General features: G+C 40.9%; 1 protein-coding gene and 1 non-coding gene across 2 annotated transcripts in view; one reads left to right on the top strand and one right to left on the bottom strand.

Annotated features, from left to right (window-relative positions):
- BATF (basic leucine zipper ATF-like transcription factor) overlaps positions 1-21,452 on the bottom strand; it is a 45,500-nt gene that overhangs the window by 4,422 nt on the left and 19,626 nt on the right. The gene's annotated exons all lie outside the window — the stretch shown is intronic.
- On the top strand, positions 17,565-17,671 carry LOC114030219. Its single transcript, XR_003567572.1, has one exon. It is a non-coding gene; the product is annotated as a U6 spliceosomal RNA (small nuclear RNA).

Raw genomic sequence — 21,452 nt, forward strand, 5'->3', positions numbered from 1 at the left:
CAAATCCAGCCTGAGACACATAACCCTTAGTAGCTGTGTGACTCTGGGCAAGTCACTTAGACCCAATTGCCTCATAAAAAAAAAAAAAGAATAGTGTTTTAAATGCATACAACACATAGTATCACAAAGGAAACCAGTTCTACTGAAATACAGTGATCAAAACATTTTAAAAATAAGTTCATGTACCCCAGGTTAAAAACTCCTATTTTAGATATGCTCCAGCTCTTCCCTAACTGGGTCCCCAGAACTGAACATATATGCGCACACACATATGTATGTATGTATGTATATGTACATACATGTATACACATATTGTTGTTGTTGTTGTCATTGCTGTTGTGACCCCATTTGAGGTTTTCATGGCAAAGATACTGGACTGGTTTGCCATTTCCTTCTCCAGCTCATTTTACAGATGAGGAAACTGAGGCAAACAAAGTGAAGTGACTTGTCCAGGGTCATGCAGCTAGTAAGTGTCTGAGCCCAGATTTGTCCATGGAACCACCTAGCTGCATACATACATACACACACAAACACACACACATACACACACACACACACACAGGTGTGTATGTGTTTATATATAAATGTGTTTACGTATATATATATTTTTTTATACAGATACATATACATTCATGTATACATATATATACACAAACATGAATGTATATGTATCTGTATAAAAATAATTGCTATGGCTAGCATTTATATAGTACTTTAAAGGTTTGCAAAGCACTTTACAAGTATTATATTATCCTAATAAAAACCCTGGGATATAGTTACCATTATTATCCCCATTTTATAGATGAAGAAGCTGAGGCAGACCTAAGTTAAGTGACTTGCTGGGGATCACACAGATATTAAATATCTGAGGCAGGATTTGAACTCAGGTCTTCCTGACTCATTTATTTATTTGCCACATTCCTTATGTGCCAGGCCCTATATTAAGCACCCGGGATACAAATAAGAAAAAGAAGCTCCCTGTCCTCAGGGAGCTTATAATCTACTGGGGGAAAACACAAAAAAGGAAGCTGAAAAGTAGAGGATAGAGCACCAATGGATATGTTGTTCCAGGGGAGAATTCTCTCCCCTGGGTCACCTACTATACAAGTAGCTTGGGATATGATTTGAAAGTGAGAGGAAGCCAACATTTACCTCTCTGCCTCCAATTTCTCCAAAGCCTGACTGAGATACCATCTCCTCTATAAAGTCTTTTGTGACTCCCCACCCCATCCTCAGAGATGTTCTCTCCTTTAGTGTTTCATCATACTCTGTCTGAACTTCTTCGCAGGTACCCATGATCCTATCCTATGTAATTGTGTTACATGTTCTATGTTTTAACCCCCAACTCCCCACCTCCCACCTCAGCCTGTAAACCCTTTGAAAGGATGGCCTTTGGGGCATCTAGGTGGCGCAGTGGATAGAGCACTGGCCCTGAAGTCAGGAGGACCTGAGTTCAAATCCGGCCTCAGATTAAACAGTTGACACGTACTAGCTGTGTGACCCTGGGCAAGTCACTTAACCGCAATTGCCAAAAAAAAAAAAAAAAAAAGAAAGGATGGTCTTTGATGTATTTGTTTGTAGAGCAGTGTCTACCAGAGCTCTTGTAAACAGTAGGCATTTAATAAATATTTGTTGAACTAAATTAAATGTTGCTTAGGTCAACCTTAAATGAATTTGTATTCTTTGGCAACTAGGTGGGCTCGGTGGATAGAGTGCTGGGCCTGGAGTCATGAAGATCTACCTGAGTTCAAATCTGGCCTCAGACACTAGCTATGTGACCCTGGGCAAGTCACTTAACCCTGTTTGACTCAGTTTCCTCATCTGTAAAATGAGCTGGAGAAGGAAATGGCAAACCACTCCAGTATCTTTGCCAAGAAAACCCCAAATGGGGTCATGAAGAGTCAGACACAACTGAAACAAATCAGCCAGTTCTTTGAACACCTATCAACTGGTAACAGGGGGCTGGTGAGTCAGAAGTCTTTTGAGGCTGGCCGATAGAAGACAGCGTGGCATTTTTAAATTGCCACAAATAATCCCCAAAGGGGAAAGTCCACAAACCAATTCTGTCATTTGCATAATTCTGACTGTCCAAGGCAACAAAACTGACCCAAAGTTTGTCTTTTCCTATAGCACCAGCAGACCCTCCAAGGACTGTTATTTTGACCAACAAATTAGTGGTGCCAAGGCTGTGGAATCCACTTCAGTATACATTATTGAGTTTTATTATTTCTTGCCCACAAATAGCACTCTGCCATACTAGTTGATCAACAAGCATTTGTTAAGTTCTTACTAGGATCCAGGTACTAAGCCCTGGGAATACAAAGACAATAGTGAAACCATCCCTGCCCTCAAGGAACTTACATTCTAATGGGAAAGCCCACATCTGTACTTTAAATAGATGCATAATAAATACAAAATGTTCACAACAGAAGGGCTGCTAGGTGGTGCAATGGATAGGGCACCGAGCCTGACTGAAGCCTCATCTCCAAGTTCGAATCCGGCCTTAGACACTTATTAGCTGTGTGACCCTGAACAAGTCACTTCACCTTGTTCGCCTCAGTTTCCTCAGTTGCAAAATGAGCTGGAGAAGGAAATGGCAAACCATCCCAGTATCTTTGCCAAGAAAATCCCAAATGGGGTCTCAAAGAGTCAGACACAGCTGAAACGGTTGAAAAACAACAACAGAAAGAAAAAAGGAGAGCTGTGGTATTGGTGACGAGGGAAGGGGATCAGGAAATGCTTCATGGAGAAAGTGGCATTTGAACCGGGTCTTGAAGGAAGTCAGTGATTCCAAAAGTGGAAGCTAGGAATGAGGGCAGTATAGGGATGGAGGATGGCTAGCACAAAGACACAGAGACAGGGTGTATTCAAGGATCACTGAGGAGACTGGACCACAAAGGGAAGAGAGAGAAGTAATGAAGAGGACTGGAAAAGTAGGGGGGGAATCAGGTTGGTGAAAGCTCTAAATACTAGAAGAGTTTAGGATTGATCCTCAAGGCAACCGAGAGCTGAGCAGGGAGGGGATGTGATCAGACCTGTACTTTAGGAAAATTACTTTGGCTGCTGGCTGCTGGGTAGGGAATGGGTTGAAGAGGGGAGAGATTTAAGGTAGAGAGCTCAAGTAAGAGATTATTGCAATATTTTCAGTGAAGTGATGAGGGCCTGAAGGAGAGCAGTAGCTGTGCAACGTGGAGAGGAGGGGGTGTATTTGAGAGATATTGTGGAGGCAGAATCAATAAGATGTAGCAACTAAACATATATGTGGGGCAAGTGAGAGAGCAGTAGAGGACAACCTCAAGGTTTCAATTCTGGGTAACTAGGACGATGGTAAGGCCCCTGATAGCAACAGGGAAATTTGGAAGAGAGGTGAGTTTAGGGGGGAAAGTTCTGTTCTGGAAGTGTTAAGTTTGAGACATTTCTGGTATATCCAGTTTGAAATGCCCACTAGGCAGTTGGTGATGTAGGATTGATGCTCAGAAGAGAGACTAGGGTTGGATATATATATACATACAAATATATGTATGGTATGAATGTATTTATGTATGGGAGTCATCTGCATGGAGATAATTGAATTCATAGAACTTGTGAAATCACCAAGTAAGCGAGAAAACAATAGAAGGTTCAAAGCAGAGTCTTGTGATATATCCATAGTTAGGAGATGTGACATAGATAATGAAGACGATAGATAGATAGATAGATAGATAGATTAGATAGATAGATAGGTAGGTAGATAGATGATAGGTATAGCTATAGATCGAGAGATATATGTGTGTTTATATATATAAACATGAATATACATATGTATGTATATATGTATAAAAAATAATAGCAATGGCTGAGAAGGAATGGTCAGATAGGTAGGAGGAAAACCAGGACAGGGCAGAGTCATGAAAACCCAGAGAGGAGACAACATCCAGGAGAGGGCGGCCAACAGCATCAAGGGTTGCTGAGAGGTAAAGGAGAATTGGAACAGAAAAGATTTGGCAATTAAAAGATCATTGGTGGGGGAAGTTAGGTGGCACAGTGGATAGAACACCAGCCCTAGAGTCAGGAGGACCCTGAGTTCAAATTCTGCCTCAGACACTTACTAGCTGTGTGGCCTTGGGCAAGTCACTTAACCCTGATTGCTTCCAGGAAAAAAAAAAAAGATCATTAGTGACTTTTGGAAAGAGCTGTTTTAGCTGAGTGATAAACCAAATTGGAGGAAGTTCAAGAAGAGAGAGAGGGAGTGAAGGCATCAAATGCAGATGTCTTTTCCAAGGATTTGCCTGAGAAAAGAAGAGATATAGGATGATATTTAGCGGAGATGGTGAGATCTTATGAGAGTTTTTTAAGGATGGGGAAAGCATGGCCATGTTTGTAGGCAATAGGGAAGGAACTGGAATATAGGGAAAGATTGAAGATTAGAAAGAAGAAGGAGATAATAGAGTGGCAATCTGCTAAAGAATCTTAGAAGAGACGGGATAAAGAGTAGAAGAATTTTTTAAAAGATTTTAAGTGGCTGTGTTGGCCTAGGCGAAGAGAAAGCCCTGCTCTTTATCAGACTGGAGGGAGGGACAAAAACGTGAGGGATAATGTGAGGGTTTTGTAAGTTGACAACAAGAAGGTGTAGATGAAGAGGCAGGGAAAGGAAGGAGTTCTCATGGAATAGCCCAGACTCATTTGTTTTGTTCAAGGCAAGGCACTCTGCTGAGAAGATGGGGGAGGAAGATATTGTCGAAGGTTTAACGAGAGAAGAAAAAGTTCCCAATAGATTCTCTGGGGGATAGCGACATAACCAATTAGGGAAGAGTAGGAAAATTGTCTTGCTGTAGCGAGGGCCCATTTGATATTAGACAACATAATTTTGTGGTGGAGTTAATCATCACAGTTGCAAGACTTCCACCACCAGCTATGCTCAGCAGCACCTAAGTAGAATCAAAGGAGGTGGATGCTGAGAGGAATATCAACTGGAGATTTGGAAATAGTTGACTGGTGAGTAGATAAGGGAGCAAGGGAATCAAGGTACACTAGAGTAGAGTTGAACTGATTCACTGATGGGTTGAGATCCAGAAGGGAAGGGAGGATAGCCAGAGGAAGGGTGATGGCCTGGCAAAAGAAAATGAGATGGGCAGATTGCAGGTCACAACTTGTATGAAAAATAGCATTGGGAGGAGAAAGGCATGGAGAGAAATGGAGTGATAGGGAATTGTGTTTAGGTAAAGGAATTGTTAAGTTCTTGATTAAGGAAGTGGAACACTTTGAGATGAAGGCAAGATCAAGGGTATGGACATCTTGGGGGTAGCTAAATAGAAGAATAGGTCATAGGAGCCGGGAAGGTTGAGGAATTTAGAAGTGAGATTATTTGAAGGAATACCAATATGTATGTTTGAGTCCCCTAGTATGAGGCAAAAGTTGGGGAGAAAATGAATACTACTAACCTGGCACTGAAGTGAGAAAAGAAGAAGAATGTGTTGTGGGTTAGTGGATAACAGCTGTCAGGATCATTGGATCAAAGGACCATAAATATAGAAATGGATGATGATACAGGGAGACTCTGAAAGTAGCCAATGAGAGTAGGGATGAATATTCTGACTCCTGGTTTGGGACCAGAGAGTCAAGGGATATGTGAGAAGATGCAACCAGTACTGGAAAGGAAGGGCCTGGGACAGGGGTGGGGATAGGGTAGCCAAGTACTAGTAAGAGAAGAAAGATGGAAGAAGTGTAAGAGAAACAAGTCTAAAATGAAGAGACGTTGCGATGGAAAAAATGGGCACATAGCCAGTAATTTCTCAAATACTTGCCACCTGTCACAATCAATCAATTAATCAATAAGCATTTATTAAACAAGTACTATTTGCCAGATATTGGTGATACAAAGACAAAAATTAAGTAATCCTTGCCCTCAAGGATCCTACAGATGGAGACAACATATACATAAATAAGTGTAATTGGGGGCAGCTGGGTAGAGTAGTGGATAGAGCTTGGGCTTGGAATCAGGAGGAGATTCATCTTCCTGAGTTCAAATTTGGCCTCAGACCCTTACTAGCTGTGTGACCCTGGACAAGTCACTTAACCCTGTCTTGCCTCAGTTTCCTTATCAGTAAAATGAGCTGGAGAAGGAAATGGCAAACCACTCCAGTATCCTTGCCAGGAAAACCCCAAAACGAGGTCATGAAGAGTCAGATACAACTGAACAATTAGAAGCTCAAGTCCAGTTGTATAAGACTTTCCTCGCTGGTGAAAATTAATTGCTCATCAACTCTGCCCTTCAGGCAAGTTCCTGCTTACATAAACATATAACAAATACAAGGTAATTGGGCAGGGGAGGCACCAGCAGCTGGGGAGATTAGGTGATAGCATTTGAGTTGAATTTTTGTGGAAATTAAGGATTCTAAGAGGCAAAAGTGAGAAGGGAGTACATTCTGGGCATGGAAGATAGACCACGCAAAACAGCAAGGGAGGATAGGGTAGGACAGGATAGGAAAGAGAAATATCATGAATGTGGAAGAATTAACCTAAATCTGTTCATACTCCTGGAAGATCTACTGAGAATGTAGTATTGAGGATAGATGAGGTCAGTAGAACTGGCTTTCTAAGGGAAGAAGAGTGAGTTGGCTATTTATCCAAATACTTCTGAGTTAGGGCATCCCCACTTTACCGAAAGCCTTATAAAAGATAAACAGGACACTGGCCTGGGGGTTGTTTGTGAGAAGGGAACCGGGGACCCGAAGTCGTGGCCTTCCCCTTCCTCTAGCCCTTTTCCTCGCCTCCTCTGAGAGTTTCCACCGGTGGCAACATTTACTGTAAATTCTATGCACTGAAGGGCCTGGGCAAACCCCTAAGGCTGATGGTAGGGGCCTTGAGGTGGGAGGGCAGCTTGGGGAAGAACATGGCAGCTCTGACAATCTCTCAGTCACTGGGGGCTGGCCCAGCTTTCGGGAAGTGACGCTGAGTCCATCCTCTCTGGGGTTCCAGGCTCCAATATTAACTCTTTCCCAGATCTCCTCAGTAAACAGATCGCCTGGCCCTACACAGCCCTAGGGGTGGGGTGGGGAGCCCTATAACTGACGGTTTTTAACCAGAAAACCACCTGTGACAGGAAATCTGTCATTACCTTGGAAATGGAAGACTTGCTGCTTCCTGCTGGGGGCCCCAGAGAAACCAACCCCACCAGCCTACCATGGCCGAGACTCGGCCAGCAGCCAGACGGGCATTTAAAAGAGAAAGGGGTTAGATTTCATATTAAAAAGGAAATGACATACTGATTTTCCTTATCCACACCATCATCCCTGTTCTTACCACGTTTGACATTTCTCCTAGTCCTCACACGTCCGTGGCTGGGCTCACACACAGCTACAGTGCTCTCACCCCTCATTCCTTGTATTCTCCCTTCGAGGCTCCCTGTCCCAACGCTTACCACTGTCAGAAGCAATTCAGAGCAGCTGTTTAAAACAGCTATGAAGTAACTTCATTCCACATCCAATTTGAATAGAAATCAGAGACCAGGAAATGGAAGGGAACAGCACCGTATACCATTCTTACACACCAGCAAATTCCTTACCATGGTATAGTGATTTATGTAACTCAGGGAGCAAGGACTCAAGTTTAGCTATCTTTCTATCTACCTGTGGTCCCTGAGAGGGCTGGGCAAGGAATGGAAAGTGTGAACTAAAGGGAGATCAATTTGAAGTCAAAAGACCATTTACTTGCCTGTAGGCCTTTGGGTTGGTCTAGATCAGGGGTGGGGAACCAGCAGCCTGGAGATAACCTCTGAAGTCCCTTCTAGCTATGCTGATAATGACATTGTTGGCAACCAGGTGGCACAGCGGAAAGAGTGGTAGGCCCGGAACCAGGGAGCCCCTGAGTTCAAATTCAGCCTCAGACACTAGCTATGTGACCTTGCGTAAGTCCGTTAACTTGTCTGCCTCAGTTTCCTTAACTGTAAAATGGGAATAACAGCATCACCTCCCAAGGATATTGTGAGGCTCAAGTGAGATAATATTTGTAAAAAGGATTTTTAACACAGTGTCTCGCACATAGCAGGCAATAAACAATTCTAGGAGGTGGCTGTTAATATTTCTTTTACAGCCCCAGAAATTAATGACCTATGCTAGAATTCCCTCCTTCCCCCTCTCCTCAAATCACTGTGGGTTAGTAGAGGACCCTATCTCTCCACTATTTGTGTAGTGGAGGTGAGGGGCAAATGCTCCCCCCCATCTGTTTGTTTCATCAGTTTAGGGAAATTGGAATGACAGAGACTCCTTTTATCAATAAGGGGTGATGATTGCTCTAATAATTTATACTCTTGGAGAGTTTCCAGGGTACTGAGACATCAAGTAGCTTGCCCAGGATGATAGTAATGTGTGGCCATTAATATGTAGAAGAATTAGAATGGAAGGAGTGATCATCCTGACCTGATAGCCAGCCCTCCATTCTTCCTGGATTTATAAGTGAAAATGTGAGACCTTAGTATTTTTTTTATGCTGAAAGGAAGGAGAACAGCAGAGTAGTATAGTGGGGGAATAAAAAAACAACGACATTGAATCTGGGGTCAGAGGACCTGAGTTCAAATCCCAGAGCTACCACTTATTACCTGTGTGACTTTGTGTCACTCTGGGCCTCAGTTTCCTTATCTATAAACTGATTGGGGTGGGGGACAGCTAGTGGAAGTTCATTCTAGCTATGCTGATAATGACATTGTTGGCAACTAGGTGGCACAATGGATAGAGTGCTGGGCTAGGAGTCAGGAGGACCTGAGTTCATATGTGGCCTCAGATACTTACTGGCTTTGTGACCCTGGGCAAATGACTTAATCTCTGTTAAGGCGGTTAGGTGGCTCAATGGATAGAGCCCTCTCTATCAGGAAGTCAGAAAGACTCATCTTCTTAAGTTCAAATCTGGCTTCAGACACTAGCTGTGTGATCCTGGGCAAGTCATTTAACCCTGTTTGCCTCAGTTTCCTCATCTGTAAAATGAGCTGGAGAAGGAAATGGTAAACCACTCCAGGATCTTTGCCAAGAAAATTCCAAATGGGGTCACGAAGAATTGGAAACAACTGAAACAACCAAGCAATAACAAAAACTGATGGGGGTCGGACTAGATGACCTCTAAGCTTTTTTCCAGTTCTGAATCTATGACCCTAGGGTGAGTTGAAGGATCTTAATTACATTCATGAATATCTGACAGATGAGAGCTCTGTATCAATCAAGTGGTTTGGTGATGCTATGGAAGAGCTAGGAAGAAATTGAAAAGCTTTCAGAGAATCTCTAGGTTTTGATGTGAACATAAAGATGAAGAAATGAAATCACAGGCAGCCCCTGGAGTTTACTGAGTAGGGAAGTGACTCGGTCACATTTGTGTTTTAGGAAAATCATTTTGGCAGCTGTGTGAAGGATGAATTAGAGAAGGACTGGGGAACCAACCAGGAAGCTATGTAATAGTCCAGACTTCCAGCTCAGCATCTGTGATCTCGGGACCACACAAGGCATGCTGTGTTGTATCATATTTACTTGTCTGGGAAGGTAAAGATAGAAGGCAGTTGTGGGGAAAGTAGGCCGGGTTTTATTCTCATTCCACTGTGTGTGGTCCCCCTCCCCAAAGTGAGCCACAGCCAGATAGGGTTATTTGCTGTTCCTCTTACACATAAACAAGAAGAAACGGCAGCTCAGGGTAAGGGCTAAACATAAATAAGTTGATAGGAAACTGGAAATTCCTAAGAGAGCTTGTGTCAAGTTAATTGATTATCATGAAATTTTGCCTATAACTTTGTAGGTAGTTCATACCCTAAAATCTCCTTCTCCCACTATAAAAACAGAACAAAACATAGATTGTAGACTATGTGTGCTGTTTGCCAGTGGTTCGAGTTGGGGGAGGGCTAACGTAAAAGAAGTGAAAGGGGAAAGGTTATGAATTCGAAGGGAACAGCTTTTGGAAGAGAAAATCCCCTGGCAGCTAGATGGTACAATGGATAGAGCTCTAGGCCTGAGGTCATGAAAGACCTGAGTCCAACCTCAGACACTTTCTAGCTGTGTGACCCTAGGCAAGTCATTTGACCTCTGTTTGCCTCAGTTGCCTCATCTGTGAAATGGTAATAATAATAGCACCTATATCCAAGGATCAAATGAGATAATAATTGTAAAGTGCTTGGCACATAGTAAGTGCTATATAAATGTTAGCTATTATTATATCAGATTCCTAGATCTAGAGTTGGAAAGATCTTACAGGTGAGCTAGTCCAATTATCTTCTTTTATAGTTGAGGAATCTTAGTGAGGTACTTGTCCAAGGCCACACAGGTAGCAAATGATAGCATTGGAAATGAAACCACGTCCTCTGCCTTCTAAAGCACTAGGCTTTTCCACTATGCCTTGCTTCAGAATGTAGGAGTTGTGTCTCGAAGGGTTGATGGGGATTGGGCAGATGGATCTGGAGGGCATTCTAGAAGCAGGAACGACAGGGTGTTTTCAGCTAAAATAGATGACTTCCTATTCTGCAGAATATAGAAGAAAATATGATTTGGAAGGTAGATTGGAGTCCAATTATGGAAAGCCTTGAATGCCCCCTGAAAGAATTTGTATTCATTCAGTGAAGACATGGAAGATTTTTAAAAGAATTTCCCATGTAACACATCTGTCGCCCCCAAGAGTCTAGACTGTTTACTAATCATTGGTGATAGAAATGACACAGTTAATGACTAAACTGACCCAGCAGCACAGATCCCCTCAGGGGAAAAGTGGGGCCTTGGTTTGGGCATTTCCTCCTTGATAAGAGATTCTCTCTCTATCCTGCTATCCCTTCCACATTGCAACTTTCCCCATTGTGGTTTCGACATATTGTGGGTCAGCATAAGAAATTAAATGGGAATTTTTTGGGAGTTTTGCGGAAGCCACAGATAATATGTGAAGGCCAGCAGACGACGCAGAAAAAGTTTAGAAACTCAGAAATGCATAAAACATATATATAGTATAGTATAATGACAACATATTTTATCTTTCAATACTATGATAGTTCAGATTTCTCTGGTACAAAGGGAGGGCCAAAACATTTGATGCAGATTTTCCAGATCATAGGGGTGCCGTGCCCCTAACCTCCATGATGTGGAAGGGACACCTGTAACCCCATACTCAAGACTGATGTTCACCTGTAGGCTTATCCCTTTTCATCTGAAGGAAATTGTTCCAGTTCCATGGTGCAAATTAAACTGAGTTAAGTTTAAATAGAGGCAAAGTATCTGCAAGAAACTAGGTACAAGAGAAATGATAAATGTGGGAATGAGCCAGGTATGGTGGAAAGAACATAGGCCTAGAGGTCAGGACGCTCCCAGATTGGTCACTGTCACTTTCCCTCACTGGGTGGCAGTTTTCTCTGAGAATCTTTAAGATTCCTCTCCATTCTAAAAAATTCCATGGTGCCTCATACAAGATTTGAAGATTAGCTCAAAGCCGCACAGTATTTGATAATTATTCTTACAGGATGCCTGAGTCCTGACGCCTTTTGCTCTCACCTCTTATATTTTCCCCCTTACACAAATATAAGGGTCAATTAACATAATTTCGTGTGCATGATGAGGTGTGAGATGTTACCTAATGCCACTCCTGCAGCCAGCTATAAGCAACTTGGGACTACGGGAACAAAGTAGGAAATTCCCAACAAGGAAGAGGGTATAGTAGGGGTCATTCAAGGAATTCCTCAAGGATGGGGAATTCCCCCATGAACTCCACCATCAGGGGAGCCAGCATTTCCTATTCCCACTGTAGTTTAGTTAACCCCTCACCCTCTGGGGGCTCAGCCCTCTCTTCTTCCTCCTTTTCTAATCCCAGTTGCAAATAAACTGAAAGCACCCTTTCATAAAGACGTGAATTAAATCATTTATCCAAGAAGCTCCATCCTGTCTCACCACATACTTGACTAGAGGGAGGAGGAAAACACACCTACTATCTCCAACTTCAATAAACAATTTATTAAAAGCCCAGTATGTGTAGAATACTCTGCAAAGCACCAAGTGGTGACACTGAGTTTAAATATGACACCATCTAGGCCCTCGGCATATTCATAATCTAGTAGAGGGATAAGGCACATAAAGCTATAATATGTAGTGAAACATAATGGATTATGGAAGTGGAATGGGCTGTCTGAGAGCGGGGAGAGGGAGAAGTGAGAGAGACAGTAAAGGGTGCCCTACCCCTCACCAGAGGTCAGCGGAGGCTATTAGCATTGTCATGGAGGGGAATTTTGTTCAGGTATGGACTCACTGGCCTGTAAGACATCTTTCTGATCTGAGATTTTGTGATTCTGAGATCAAGTGCCCCAAAGCAGTATAAATCAAATGCTATGGAAGTTGCAAAGAATGGTGAAGAATGCCTTCTCACTGGGCAGAATCAGTTCTTTGGATGACATATTTAACCTGGGCTTTGAGCATGGCTGGGTGACATTTCAACAGATGGGCTTTGAGATGGGAATAGGGATGAGGAAAATCCAAGTGGAGAGAATGGTATGAATACAGGCATGGAGGTGGGATGTGTCCAGAGGAGAGTAAGGAATCTGATTTGGCTGAAGCATAACATGTGTGGATGGCAGTAATAAAACCAGGACAAAACCTTTCTCATTTCCCCAACAACTGCACTCTATGTTCATCTTCCCAGACACCTAAAAGCAGCGGCTCCCCATACACATAAATTTGATAGGCCATACCTCACTTCATGTCGTGATAGGTTCATAGATTAGGAAGCCTATAGTATTGCAATAGCTTCCTAGTTGGGCTCCCTACCTCAAATTCCTTCCCACTCTAATCCATCCTCAGTCCGTAAGTGGATAATGATGATCCTCCACTCAGCTGCCTAAATGATGAATAAATCTGATTGTGCCACTCCCTCACTCATCAAAATTCAGTGGCTCCCTATTACCTGTAGGACCCACTACAAACACTTTTCTCTCTTCTCTCTTTCTTCTTAACCCCTTACAATCTGGCTTCTGACCTTATCATTCCACTGAAACTGCTCTCTCCAAAGTTACTAATAATTTCTTAGTCTGGCATTTAAAGTCCTTCATAACCTGGCTCCAATCCACCTTTCATTCCTACTTTGTTCATCCTCTTCTCATATTTTGCATTCCAGGTAAACTAGATTTCTTATTATTCCTCACACATGACATTGCATTTCCCATCTCCATGCACAGGTTGACCTTCTTGCCTAGAGTGCACTCTTCACTCACTTCAACCTCTACATATCTCTAGTTTCCTTCAAAACTTGACTCAAGCCCTGCTTTCTTGAGGTCTGTTCTGATTCTCACAGCTGCTAATGCTTCTCCCTAAATTATCTTGATGCGTGTGTGTTATCTTGTGTTGATGTGTGTCTATGTATATATACATATATATGTATACACACATATGTGCATATATACACATATACTACATGCTATATATACACTTATGTATATGAAAGGGTTGAATACAGCTGAGTGAGATGCCTCCAAGATGGGGCAAAAATCCTATTCTGCTCCAAGATCTATGGAACTATTAATGTCTGTGATTACCCCTGGAAGAGCATCCTAAAGTGTAGGAAATTGAATGAGGGTAAGAAGTACATAAGAGTCTTGTAAAAATGAATGCTAAAAATTGTCTTCACATAAAATTGGGAAAAAAATACCATTAAAAAAAGTTTTTTAAAGTGCATGAGAGATTAGAGGGAAGGTCAAGGGCCTCAGAGTACACGGCTGTAGCAATGAATGCCGTGTCTCTTCCATTTTGAAGAAAGCTTTGCTTTATCCTTCCATCCTCATGCCCTTTGTCACTCAATTTCTCAAAAAGGCCATCTATGATAGGTGCTTCCACTTTTCTCTCTTCTTTCTTTCTTCTTAATTCCTTACAGTCTGGCTTCTGACCTTATCATTCCACCGAAACTACTCTCTCCAAAGTTACTAATAATAATCTCTTAGTTGCCAAATCCAAGGCCTTTTCTCAGTTCTCATTCTCTTTGACCTCTCAGTAACCTTAGACACTGTTGATCACCCTCTTCTCCTTGAGACTCTCTTCTCTGTAGGTTTTCAGGACACCACTCCCTCCTGGTTCTCCTCCTACCTATCAGACTGTTCCTTCTCTGTCTCCCTTGCTGGATCCTCATCCAGATTATGCCTTCTGACCATAGGTATCCTCAGGCTCCTATCCTGGGTCCTCTTCTCTTTTCCCTCTATACTATATCATTTGGAGATCTCATCAACTCCCACAGATTTAATTATCATCTCTATGTTATAATTTTTAAATCCACCTATCCTGACCCAAACTCTCTGCTGACTTCCCATCACACATCTCAAATTAGATGTCTAGTAGCTATCTTAAACTCAGCATAGTTATCCTTTCCACATCACTGGGGTTAGGGATTCAGTGCTCTCACTGTCTGGAAAATCTGCGTAAAAAATTTTGGACCTCTCTTTGTACCAGAGAAGTCTGAATTTTTTTCTTTTTCTTTTTCTGTTACGGGGTGTTTACAGTACCTAATTGTAAAATTTGGGTATATTTATGGTATTAAAAGATAAAATATGTTGATATTATATTATACATAATAATTTATAATAAATTATATATTTTGTACATTTCTGATTTTCTAACCTCTTTCTGTGTTGTCTGCTGGCCTTTCACATATCATCTGCGGCTTCTATGAAACTTCCCCCAAATTCCCATTTAATTTCTTATGCTGACCCACGATATATTGAAACTGCAGTGGGGAAAGTCATCATGTGGAAGAGATAACTGAATATCCAAAACAGAACTCATTATCTTTCCTGCTAAGCCCTCCTCCCCCCTACCTTTTCTATTGCTGTACAGGGCAACACCATCATCCTAGTCCCTCAGACTCACAACCTAGGAGTCATTTTGGATTCCTCACTCTCACCTCCCGTATCTAATCTGTTACCAAAGTCTGTTGAGTCACCTTTGCCATGTCTCTTAAGCAAGCCCCCTTCTTTCCTCTGACACTGCCACCTTTCTGGTCCAGGTCCTCATTACCTCACGCCTGGACTATTCTAACAATCTGCTGGTGGGTCCCTCAAGTCTCTCTGTACTCCAATCCATCCTCCATTTAACCACTGAAGTGATTTTCCTAAAATGCAGGTTGGATCATGTCACACCTCTATTCAATAAACTCTATCGGCTACGTGGCACCTCCAGGATTACAAACGCTTTGTTTGGCGTTCAGAGTCCTTTATAATCCGTCCATCTTCTATCTTGCCAATCTTACGCTTTACTCCCTAACGTGCACTCTTGGATTCAATGACACTGGCCTCCTGGCTGTTCCATGAACAACACACTCTGTCTCTCAGTTCCAGGCATTTCCTCTGGCTGTCCCCCAAGCCGAGAATACTCTCCTTCCTCTGCTCCAACTACTGACCAGTCTGTCTTCCTTTAAGACCCAACTAAAATTCCATCTTTTACTAGAAGCTTACCCCAACTTCACTTAATTCTAGTGCCTTCCCTCAACTAATTATTTAGCTTACTTGATATATATATTGGTATATATTTGTTTCTCTCATTAGATTGCAAGTTCCTTGAGGGTAGGGACTGTCTTTTGTTTCTTTGTATATACCCAGTGCTTAGCACAGTGACTGGAACATAGTTTATATAAATGTTCACTGATTAATTGATTGAATCACAGAGACGGAAGCCAAATGGTGTATGTGGAGGCAAAGGGGTTGCTGAGGCCCTTGATACTGCCTCTAATCATGAAGGGTTTTAGAGGCAAGAGGGCTAATGGGCCACATGTGTGCAGGACTTGTGTCTCAGGACCTAGCAGTGCACCAGACACATAGTAAGCACTTACTAAGTATTGATTAACTCTCTCCCAAGTTGTGGTTACTGTTGCAGTCACTGCCCCAGCAGGGAATGAGATGAGAAATATCTACAGATGAAGTGTGCAGGGCCTCGTAAAGCAATACAGAAAAACTAGAACTATTTTCATTTGCCAAGAATGACAATAGTGACACTCCTCCTCTACCCTCTTCCTTCAGGGAGAACCTTTATCTTTTCCAAAGCTTATCTCTATTTCTTTAAAATCTATTTTGCATTTCTGTATACCTGATTTCTTTCTTTAAAAAATGCAATATAGGGGGCAGCTAGGTGGTGCAGTAGATAAAGGAAGAGGTTGGAATCAGGAAAACTCAGCTCCCTGAATCCAAATCTGGCCTCAGACGCTTACTAGCTGTGTGACCCTGGGCAAGTCACGCTTAACCCTGTTTGCCTCAGTTTCATCTGTAAAATGAGCTGGAGAGGGAAATGGAAAACCATTCCAGTATCTTCGCCAAGCATAGGACACAACTGAAAATGACTGAACAACAACAAACGTCTCTAAAAGCCTACTTTAAGATAAAACTGTGCTTAAGCTAATTCATTCCTAGTCTGGATATATTTCTCCTATTCAATAAACTCTAGTGGCTACCTATTGCCTTCAGGATCAAATATAAAATCCTCTGTTTGGCTTTTAAAGCCACTTAAAATCTGGCCCCTTCCTGCCTTTCTAGTCTTCTCGCACCTTATGTCCCTCCAAGAAAGGAGATTCAATGACACTGAACTTGTGACTGTTCCTTGAAAAAAGACATTCTATCTCCTGCCGGAGAAGTGACAGAATTAAGATGCAAGAGGAGATAGGCATTTTTGGATATGGTTAATGGAGAAATTTATTTTAGTGGACTTTGTGTGTTTGTTATGAGGGTTTTATTTTTCATTTTACATAATCATTCAGTGAAGGCAGATAGCATGAGGAAGAGATGATAAATGCTTGTATTAATTTTTTAAAACAAACCAAAAAAACCCTTAATAATTGATTGATCTAATCCAAATCCCTCATTTGTCCTTGTTCTGAAGCATAAACCAAAACCACAAGGAGCTAAATGATTTGCCCAAGGTTACAAGTAGTAAATAGCAGGAATGGGTCTCAAACCAACTTTTTTTGTTCAAATTCAGTGATGTTTCCACTGGTAAGTGGTGGGTGGGGTTGAAGACAGAAACTTTCTGAGCCTCCCATTTCTCCATGAGCACTTTAGCCTAATGTCATGGGAATAAAGAACACTGAATTGTGCTTTTAACTGAACACCTCATATTTCTGAAAAAATTTCAGTTTACACAGACCGAGGACTAATGTTCTCCAGTACACAACATCTCAGTCTCAGGCCATAGTGATTAATAGCTTAACCTTGACTTCAAGGTCAGGAATCTTATGGCTCTTGCAATGTGCTTCTTGGTTCATTGAGTTGTGATTTTATTGGACCCATACCAGGAGGGTTATCCATAATAGGGCCAATTGTAAGCATTTGAAAAGGTTGAGTGGACAATTGTAGCAAAAGATTTTTTAAAAATCTTTGGAGTGTTTAATTAAGTTTAAACGATGACTTATTTCTTGGCTAGGTTAGAATAGTTGTGTAAGTCCTAGAGTGACATGTCAGCAATTTAACCCCAACCATTCCACTGAGTCCATCTGATGAACTTCAAACAACCTATCAGATAATGTATTTGCTAAAAATGAGTAGATTTTTTTCTTGTCTTTTTTAAAAGGGGTAGGATGACATTTTAAAATCATGCCATTTCTAAAAGTACACATGGGTACTTGCTTCGGCAGCACATATCCTAAAATTGGAACGATACAGAGATGATTAGCATGTCCCCTGCACAAGGAGGACACACCAATTCGTGAAATGTTGCGTTTTTTTTTTTTAAAGTACACATGGGAGGCTGTAAAATAATGGTATCCATCTCGGGGGCAGGAGGGAGAGAAAAAACAATTTAAAAAGAAAAAAAAATTAATTATATATGTAATTGGAATAGCAAGCTGTATATAATAGATTTCAGTTTCATGTGCAATCATTTGCTTTTATTATACTATGTTACAGAAATGATTGTTTTATCCCATTAATTAAAAATAAAATAATTTAAAAAATAACTGTCTCTCTTCATAGCTGAGTTAAGCTATTGCCCTAATTAAAAAAAAAATTTAAGTAAAACAAAAATAGCATTTTCACCATTGGATAGTAAATTGTAAGAGATATCATAAAAATATTATTTAAAAAAAAATAATTCCTCTGAGATGCATGGCATATTGTGATAGAGAGCTGGTCATGAAGACCTGCCCTCAATTTTTGCTTCAGGTACATACTGGAAGTATGACCCTTGGCCTATGACTTAACCTTTCAGAGCTCTGGACCACTTTCTAAGACTGTAAGTGGTAAAATAGTCACTGAACTGCATGGGTACAAGAAGCTTCCTCACCAAGTTCCCTACATCAAAGATAGCAAACATATCAACAGCAGCTGAAGTTCACCCAGGGATGAGTTAAAGTACACTATGAGTGAAGAAATGACTGCCTAAGCAAATTAGGTATGAAAAGATGAAAAAGCTTTCAAGGGACAAGCTTGATTCAATTAAGAAAACCAATCATTTAAGTACTTCAACCATTTGATGAAAAACCTATTTGATTAAAAAAACCGTTAATGGGCTCATAAATATGAGTCATCTATTTTTTAAAAGGGGACTCGGGTTTGTTAGGCAATCTTTTATGGGATGATTTCAAGTGATTATTCATAGACATTAGCACTGGAAGAGGCCTCTGAGAATAAATGAGTAGAATCTAAGTCCTTAGAGGTAGGGCTTATCTGGTTTGTTTGTTTTTTTCTTCTCTGCGTCCCCAGGGCTTAGTACAGTGCCTTGCACACTGTAGGCACTAAATAAATGCTTGGTGAATTGAATCACTAGTCCAATCCCCTAATTTTATAGATAGGGTAACTGAGGACCAGAGCCTCATAAAGCCCAAAATCATTTAGCTAGGTAAGCCAGAAGTGAGAGGGACAAGAATCTAGGTTTCAGCTCAGTGACTAGAAAGCAATGAAACCATCTTTAAAAATAGTTTTTAATCCAGACTTTACATTAATTTATGCCCTTTTTTCCCTACAATAATTCTGAATTAATAAAGGTTTATTGAATTTTGTGTGAATCCAAGTCATCAGTTATCGTTCAATTGTTCAGTCGTGCATGACTATATGACCCCATGAACTTTTGTCCATGGGGTTTTCTTAGCAAAGATACTGGAGTAGTTTGCCATTTCCTTCTCCAGTGTGTTCCTAATTTATAGATGAGGAACTGAGGCAAATAGGGGTTAAGTAACTTGCCTGGGGCTTCGCAGGTAGTACTGGATTTGAACTCAGATCTTCCTTACTCTAAGCCTAATGCTCCATCCCCTGTACCACCTAGCTGCCCCATGAATAGAGAACAGTTTTATAGACAATCAGAAAGAAGCATATAGGTATTCATATATAGAATGCCCCCAAAATCTTAGTGCAGTTTTAAGATTTAACAGCTTAAAATTAAACTTTAATCATTTAGCTATGCACTAAGACTTTTAGGACATTGTATATGAATTGGCATATATCTCAAGATGCTTCCTAATTTAAAAAAAAAAAGAAAAAAGATCCTTCCTAATTTTGTGGGGGAAAAAAAAATAAAGATAAAAGGTAAGCTAATTCTTTATTTATATTGGCCAAAAACTCTTTATTTATGTTGGCCAAAAACTAGAGACTCTGTTTCCAGGACAAGGCATTACATAAAAGTCCCACTACTAGGGGCCTAAGTTCAGTTTTGGAGGATCAGGTATGTGGTTCTCAGTTGAATTAAAAAAAAAAAAAATAAGCACAAGTGTAACAGCAAAGAACAAAAGACAACTTACAAAGGAGCAAAGAAAAGATGGACAGCTCTCAACACAATGCACAGTATTTATTATGCAGGCTTTTTTGAAATGGAAATTTATTGCTGTGTATTTTGAATCCTCTCTTACATTCTGCTGTGCACACGACAATGCTGTTTTTCTGTTCTTATTTTGTATTTAAGTTTTAATCCTTAAGTTTCTTATTTAATGTTTCTTTTTCTTTTCTTACTATGTATTTAAGCTTTAGTATTTAAGTCTAAAATTAAAAAAAAAAATTTAGAAACAAGAACAACAAAAACATATCACCACTTTGATGTACATGTGCACTCTATGTCCTGGGTCTGAAGCAGTCCAGGGCCTAACTACAGAGGATATTCAGATACCTAGAGTAACACAACAACGTCACAGCCTCTGACTGCTTACTGCAAAGCTTCAGCAGCCAAAGCTGTACACAAGAAACAGAGAAAAATGGAATGGAATGGAAAAACTTTTATTAAGTGCCTATCGTGTGCCAGGCACTGCGCTAAGCACCCGGGATACATAAAGAGGCAAAAGACAGTCCCTCCCCTCAAGGAGTTTACAATCTAATGAGGGAGACAATAAACAAACATATTTATACAAGCTACATACAGGATAAATAGGAAATAGTTGAGAGGAAAGGGACTGTAATTAGGAGGGATTGGGAAAGGCTTCCTATAGAAGGTAGGATTTTAGTTTGGACTTGAAGAAAGCCTGGGCAGGTAGTAGAACAAAGTACTATAAGAGCACAATGACACCGAAGAAATAGAAAGCTCTTGCTAGTTGTCACAAGAAAAAGTAGGTCCAAGTATGTTATAGATAGTAAAGCTTTACATCAATTTAAAGTATTATTAATATAACTTCAAGTTCCACCTGATCACACTGACCCCCTGACTCATTAAGTAGCTCTCCCCTACTCACTCAGCATTTTGACTTGACTCTCTCCTCTGCACCAACTTTACTGTCTCAATTATTCAGTAGCTTCAACTACAGTTATGCCTTCCACATTGCCACTTTCCACAGCGTGGTTTTGATATATCGCCGGTTGGCATGGAAATTAAATTGGAATTTTTGGGGAGTTTTACAAAAGCCACACACAACATTCAAAGGCTAGCATTTAATACAGAGCTATGACCAAATACTTAACCCAAATTTTACCATAGGGTACTGTAAACACCCCATAAAAGAAAAAAGAAAAAATTCAGACTTCTTCTCTGGTATGAAGGGAGAGCTGAAGTATTTTATGTTGATTTTCCAGATTACTGGGGGAGGGGGGTTAGAAGGGAACATGCTGTGCCCCCCACAATATGGAAGGGATAGCTGTAATCTCTCACCCAGATGTTTCTTCTTCACAAACGAGCACTTATAATCACTACAATTTTCAGACAGGGATACTCTGGCTAGCTCTGTGACATTGGACAAGTCATTTCAAATCCCTGACTTCCCTGTCTTCCTTCAAAGGCCAGCAAAAATCCTACCTTCTACAAGAAGCCTTTCCCAATCCCCTTGAATGCCTTTCTGATGTGATTATCTCTATTTTATTCTGTATAATCTTGTTTGTACCTAGTTGTCTGCATGTAGTCTTCCATGTTAGACAGGAAGCTCCTTGAGGGCAGGGACTCCAGTTGTTTGGTGGGGTTTTCTTTTTGTTTTGCTTTTCTTTGTATCTCCAGCTCTTCCCATAATGTTGGGCAAATAGAATTCACTTTAAACTGTTTGTTAAAATGAAAGGGTTGGAATAGTTGATCTCAAAGGTCCTTTTCTCATGTTCATTACTT

Source organism: Vombatus ursinus, unplaced genomic scaffold, assembly GCF_900497805.2.
Source record: "Vombatus ursinus unplaced genomic scaffold, bare-nosed wombat genome assembly UNPS02014945.1, whole genome shotgun sequence".
Taxonomy (NCBI): Eukaryota; Metazoa; Chordata; class Mammalia; order Diprotodontia; family Vombatidae; genus Vombatus; species Vombatus ursinus.